Consider the following 7,488-nt stretch of genomic DNA (forward strand, 5'->3'; position numbering starts at 1 on the left):
CTTCAGTTTCAGTCTATGTGTATATGTGTACCTTTATAGAAGAGGTTAATTTTTTTTTTTTTTGAGACAGGGTCTCACTCTGTTGCCCAGGCTGGACAGCAGTGGCATGATCTCAGCTCATTGTAACCTTCACCTCCCTGGTCCAAGCAATTCTCCAGCCTCAGCCTCCTGAGTAGATGGGACCACAGGCATGTGCCACCACACTTGGCTAATTTTTGTATTTTTTGTGGAGATAGGCTTCACCATGTTGCCTAGGCTGGTCTCAAACTCGGGTCTTGTTTTATTATTCATTTAGCTAGTCTGTATCTTTTAATTATGGAATTTAGTCCATTTACATTCAAAATCATTATTGATAGGTGGAGACTTATTCTTATCTTTTTGTTAATTATTTTCTGGCTGTTTTGATATTGTTTGTTATTTTTTTCCTCTCTCATTTTTTATCATTGTGGTTTGGTGTTTTTCATAATTGTAGTTAGTGTGTTTTTATTTCTGGATATAGAACTCCTTTAAGGATTTCTCATGAGGCCCATCAAATTATCACACATTCCCTCAGTTCTTGCTTGTCTGGAAAGGGCTATTTCTCCTTCATTTTTGAGAATAGCTTTGCTAAATACAGTACTTTTGGCTGGCAGTTTTGTTCTTTCAGCACTTTGAATACATCATCCCATTCTCTTCTGGCCTTTAAGATTTCTGCTGTAACCTTATATGTGTATTCCCTTATATGTGACTTGGGGAAATCTGTTTGTGTTTTTTCTATTTGGGATTTTCTTACATGTGACTCGATGCTTTTCTTTTGCTATTTTAAGAATTCTCTCTCTGCTTTTGACTTGTGGCAGTTTTACTATAAACGTCCCTTGGAGAGGACCTATTTGGCCTGAATCTGTTTGGGAACTTTTGAGCTTCCTGGATCTGGATGTCCGTATTTTTCCCAAGACTTGGGAAGTTTTCAGCTTTTATTTCATTGAATAGATTTTCTATTCCTTTCCCCATCTCTTATCCTTTTGGGAATCACATAATACAAAAAATTGTTCTCTTAATGGTGTCCCATAGATCCTATAGGCTTATTTCACCTTTTATTTTTTTTCTTTGATCTGACTTATTTCAAAAGAACTGTCTACAAGTTTGGAAATTCTTTCTTCTACTTGATCTAGTCTATTGTTCAAGGTCTTGGTTATATTCTTAATTTTATTCATTTAAATCTTCAGCTTCAAGATTTCTGTTTCTTTCTTTTTAAATAATATTGATCTCTTTGTTGAATTTCTCATTCACATCATGTATTATTTTACTGATTTATTAGTATTATTTATCATCATTATCTTGTATTACAGTAAGTTTCCTTAAGATCACTATTTCAAATTCCTTTTCAAGCTTTTTATATATTTTATTTTCTTTGAAGTGTGTACAGGAATATTATTGTGTTCCCTTGCAGATGTCATATTTTCTTGCTTTTTCATGTTTTTGTATTCCTACATTGATATCTGTGCATCTGGTGGAATTCTCACCTCTTCCAATTTTATGGAGTGGCTTTCTTAGAAAAAGATTTTTTCTGCAGTTGTGACCTATAGTGTTGGTTGGGTAGGGTGCTTTGGTATTGGTTCTGGATGCATGCAGTAGTAAAGTCTCTATGTGATTTCTTTGGCTGTAATTAATGTCAGCGATTTCTCCAGATGCCTCAGTGGCCTAAATTGCAGGGTTTGTGGAGGCATTGGAGCAGCTTTGCTGAGGATGGAGTTTCTGATGGTGGTTTGCCTTGGGCAGGTCAGTCCTTGGTACCTGAGGGGAATGTGCACAGTGTGTGGTAGCTCTGCCAATTAAGGGGTCTGAATTGCTAGCTGATACTGGCCACACCTATCCTTGGGCCCTGGGTTATGTGTGTGTGTATGATTCTGCAGCTTTTTTGGTTGAGGGGGAGGGGCAACTGGCAGTGGCAGGCATCAGGTCGGCCCATCCTTTGGCCCTGGGGGGCACAAGTGTTGTGCATGTTAGCTCCACCAGTCAAGGGTATGGGGTTGCTGATGGCAGTGGGTGCCAGATAGGTCTGTCTTTGAGCCCCGGGGCATGCATGTATGGCACACACGGTGGCCCCATTGGTTGAGGGTGTGAGGTTGCTGGTGGCTGCAGATTCTAGGTGGCTGGCTTTCAGGCCCTGGAGAGTGCATGCTTTGGTTTTCCCAGTCCTGGGTGTGGTCCCCCACTGCACTGACTGCCTGGTTCCATGGGGTGTAGGGAGCTAAGTAGGCTTGGGTGTTGAGATCATGACTCTAACACTGGGTCTATCTGGAGTCATGACACTGCAGCCCTTTGTTTGGGCATGGTGGGGTGAAAAGGGGATCCAGGGATGTGAAGATGCAGGGGCTATTGGGTTCCAGGGCAGGATGCGCTTTAGCAGTAGCTCTGTTTGCAAAGTGGTGACAGGCTGCAGCAGCTTGGGTCCTGGGGATTTGGGGAGATCCAGCATGAATTTCCTCTCTGGAGCAATGCAGCTATATGGACTCCAAGCAGCTCGCTATATTGGGCTTAGGGTCTGTGAGGACTGTGGGACTCTTATATAGCTGAGATTGCAGGTGTCCGTGGTGATAATGGGCACTGCTGAAGACTTCCCACTACCCTTTCTCCATAGTAGGAATCTCTCATGGCTCTGAGCTGATCCTAGGCATGGACTTTGCTTCTTTCTCTATGCTGCCATCCTTAGTTTCTGTGCCTCAGAGGGTCTTTTTCACTTCCTTGTTGAATTCCAATGTTCTGCTTTAGATTCTCTACTCAAAGTACAGTGATATATTTATTGTTTTGGTCCTTCTTTGAGGGGGGAGGTGGGTGTTGGGCACCTCTAGTCAGCCATTTTGATTTGTAGCCCCAAATGGATTTAACAGAGTAAGATTTAAACAGAGAATTATCACATATACAAAATAAAATGGCCATTGTAGAGCAGAAAAATAAAAATGCAGTATCTGAAATTTAGAAGTCATTGGATAAGTTTAACACCACATTCTATACAGCTAAAGATAGAATCAATGACATCAAGCACCCTAAAAATATTTAAATAAATCATTCAAACTGAAGCATAGAGAGAAAATGGAATAGAAAGAACAGAACAGGGGGCCAAGGGCTATATAGGACCCAGTCAAATTGATTAACATGTATGTAGTGGAGTTCCTGATGGAGGAAATAGAGAATGGATAGAAGCAATATTTGAAAAAAGATAATGACCAAGAATTTCCCCAAACTGATGAAAAATAAGTTTACAGATCCAGCTGCTCAGTCAACCCCACACAGAAAAGGCATAAAGAAAACCACCAATGCACATCAGCCTCAGTAAAGCCACTTAAAATCAAGATAAAGAAAAAAATCTTAAAAGAAACCAGAGAAAAAAGGATATATTATCTTCAAAAGAACAACAGTATCACTGATGGCTGACTTTCAACAGAAACCCTGAAAGCCAGAAAACAGTGGAATGACATCTTTAAAGTGCTAACAGGGAAAAAAACCCTGCCACCTTAGAATTCTATACTCAGTAAAAATATTCTTCAGAAATAATAGTGAAAAAAATAAAAAGAAAGTGATGCAAAAGATTTTTCAAAAAATAAAAATTAACTCAGATTTTGTAATTTGTATCTGTATTAAAAGAAATACAAGAAATAATACAAACCATGTTACAAGCACAAAATTAAAGGAAGGAATGAACATAGCTAGAAAGAGTAAATAAAAAGAATACTGACCATTTAAAGTAACAGTAATAAAAATGTCTCTTAGGTTTTATAACATGTAGAAGTAAAACATATGACAACAGTAGCATAAAGAGCAGGAGGAAGGAAAGGAGTTAAACTATTCTAGGATTGATGCAATAAGGAAATAGGAAAAGTATACATTTAAAATTATTAGAAATAATTCAAGAATGCACATTGCAATCTCTAGGACAACCACCAAAAAATACATAAAGCTAGTAGAGGAGCTAAAAATGGAATAATAAAAAATACTCAGTTAATCCAAAGGAAGATAGAAAAGACAGGATCAAAGGACAAAAAGCAGATGAGATAAATAGAAAAAAAAATCAAAAGAAAGCTTAAATCCAGTATATCAGCAATTATATGAAATACAAATAAACTAAACACTCTAAGAGGCAAATGTTAGATTGGCCCAACTATGTCCCGTTTGTGAGAGCAATTTGCTAAATAAAAGGTCACAAATAGATTGAAAGTAAAATTGTGGAAGAGATATGCCATGTAAATACTCACCAAAAGCTAGTCAGTGAGTCTAAAATATCAAAGTAGACTTTAAGGCAAAAAATATTAATGAAAATACAGAGGAACATTTATTAATGTTGAAAGATTCAGTTCAATAAGAAGGCAAAACCAATGATACCGAAGATAACTTTAAAATACATAAAACAAAGATTGACAAGATTAAATAGACAAATAGATTTTAATACTCTCTCTCAGTAACTGATAAACACACTCCATAAAAGCCAAAAAGAATATTGAAGATTTGAGCAAAACCGTTAAACAGCTTGACCTAATTGACATTTATAGAACAGTATACACAACTGCAGCATGCTCATTATTTTCAGGCAACCATGGAGTATTTATAAAAATAGACTATACTGGAACATAAAACAAATCTCAACAAATTTCAAAGAATTGAAATACTATACAATATTCTTTCACTGAAGTGGAATTCAACTAGAATTCAGTAATAGAAAAAAGAACTAGAAATCCTCAGAAGTTTATACATTAAGAAATACACTTCTAAATAAATTTTGTGTCAAAGAAGAAATCACAACAAATACTAGAAAACATGTTGAGCTGAATTATAGCAACAAAATAGGAACAGAAATCATTGAAAAAGAAAATATTTACTTAATGGGCATGTAGTTTCAGTTTGCTCATTTGTAACAGAGGGATAATAACTGAGCCTGCTTCCTTGCATGCTTGTGAGGATTAGATGAGCTAATACCTAAAAATATTTAAAATGGTACTGATCATATAGTAAGCACTCAACAGCTATTAGCTGCTGTTGCTGCTGCTACTACCACCACCACCGTCATCACCACCACTACTACTATTAATACTATTATTACAGGATGAACTATGTGCACATATTCTTACTTTAAAAAAATATGGTAATCACCTGGGCTATGAAGGAGTCTGAATGTTCTAAAGCAACTTGTACCTAGCTTGCCAGTTTACATAGGGGCATTCCTATGCCAGAAGGGATGATATATGGTGGAGCTCTCTTTTCAGTATAAATCACATCCTGCCATTACCCTGTTTAAAGTTTTCCTATTGTATTTAATGTATAGTCCAAACTTTCTCTCATGGTCAACAGGGAAGCATTGTCTAACCTCTGCTCAGTTCTTCAACTTCACCTCTTTCCCTTTTCTCGCTTTGCTATAAACACTTATTCTTACAGAGTCTTTGCACTGGCTGTTTCATTTAACTGCAATACTGTTTCATCAGCTCCTTGCATGGCATGTTTCTTCTTTTTCAGAAGTCAGCTCAAATGTCACCTTTCTAGAGAAGACTTACCTGACCATCCTGTCTGTGATTGGATTCCCTCTGCCCTATGTTGTTCTCAATCCAAGCATTGGTTCATTTCTTTCAAAGACTGTATCAAAATCTGTAATTATTCATGTGTTAGTAAACACATGTACTTTGTCTCATTGATTATGTTGTTATATTTATGAGTTTGGGATACTTGCCTCTCATGTTTAGAATGCATTAAAAGTGTCTGTTTTAGTGGCTGGTGCATAGTAGGTACTGAAAACTTTTGTTGAATAAATGACTGAATGTTATAGGTAGGGTTAAGGTCTTGGGTGGGAGGTTACACTAAGTGACCTCTGTTGTCTTATTTTTACTCTAATACCTGAATCTGTGCAATAACTACTCTAAGCAGTTTGTCCTAGGGAGAAAAATGGTAAATTCCAGTACGAATTAGGCACATTCTTCCTTTGGATCTCCTTCTTAGTGGAGCTGTGATAACATGCAGTCATCTTCCTTGAACAGTGATGTGATTCTTTGTTGTGTAGGAATTGACCCCTCTCCCCAAGTCCCTGATTTCACTCTACCTAATGCTACACCAAAGAACTTTTAGCAGGCCCAAGATAAACACAATGCATTAATTAAAATGATACCTTAAAATTTAAATTTGACAAATAACAGGCTTCTGGTTGTCACTAAGCAACAGTGTTAGCTCTAAATTGGATGTTTTATGGTTGTTCAGGCAAGGTGTTTCATTGATCTTAGCACTCTTAGCACTCTTTCTCTTGCTCTAGAAAATATAAATTATGGAGGCAGAGCGGGATGGCCAAATAGAAGGCTCAACTGATTATCTCCCCTGCTGGAACACCACATTTAACAATTATCTACACAAAAAGCACCTTCATAAGAACCAAAAGTCAGGTGAACACTCACGGTACCTGGTTTTAACTTTGTGTTGCTGAAAGAGACACTGAAGAGGGTAGGAAAGACAGTCTTGAATTGCCGACACCACTCCTTTCCCATCCTGTGGCTGAAGCTGCATGGCAACGAGAATCTGTGTTCTTGGGAGAGGGAGAGTACAGCAATTGTGAAACATTGCATTGAACTCGGTGCTGGGCTGAACTCAGCTGATGGCCATCCATGGCGGGAGTATTTAAACCAGCTCTAGTCAGAGGGGAATCACTCATTCCAGCCATTGGAACTTGAGTTCCTGTAAGCCTTGCCACCATGAGCTAAAGTACTCTGGGACTCTAACTAAACTTGAAAGGCAGTCTAGGCCACAAGGACTGCAACTCCTAGGTGAGTCCTAATGCCAAACTGGGCTCAGGCCCAGTGGGCTTGGAGGCAGGTGACCTACTGAGATAGCAGCCAGTGTGGCTAAGAGGAGTGCTTGTGCCACCCCTCCCCAAAACCCCAGCTCATGGCTCTGAAAGAGACCCCTTTCTTCCACCTGAGGAAAGGAGAGGGAAGAGCAAAGAGGGCATTGTCTTGCATCTTGGATACCAGCTTAGTTGCAGTAGGATAGGGCACCAGGCAGAGTTTTGAGGCCCCCATTCCAGACCCTAGTTTCCAGACAACATTTCTAGACATACTCTGGGCCAAAAGGGAACTCATGCTTCCTTGAAGGGAAGGACACAGTACTAGCAGGACACATCACCTGCTGACCAAAGAACCATTGGGCCCTGAATACCCAGCAATGATACCCAGGTAGTATGCCATGGGCCTTGGGTGGGACTCATGGTTGTGCTGACTTCAGGTGAGACCCAGCAAGTTCCCAGCTATGGTGGCTATGGTGAAAGATTCCTGCTTTAGAAAAGCAGAGGGAAAAGCAAATGGGACTTCTCTCATATCTTACATACTAGTTTGGCCACAGAGGGGTAGAGCACCAAGTGGGTTCTTGGGATCCCTGATTCCAGGCTTTGGCTCCTGGGTAGCATTTCTGGACCTGTCCTGGGCCAGATGGGAGCCTAGCACTCTGAAGGGTGAGTCCCAGGCTCGGCAGCATTCACCATAA

This window comes from Gorilla gorilla, chromosome 6 (assembly GCF_029281585.2).
Source record: "Gorilla gorilla gorilla isolate KB3781 chromosome 6, NHGRI_mGorGor1-v2.1_pri, whole genome shotgun sequence".
In the NCBI taxonomy this organism is placed as follows: domain Eukaryota; kingdom Metazoa; phylum Chordata; class Mammalia; order Primates; family Hominidae; genus Gorilla; species Gorilla gorilla.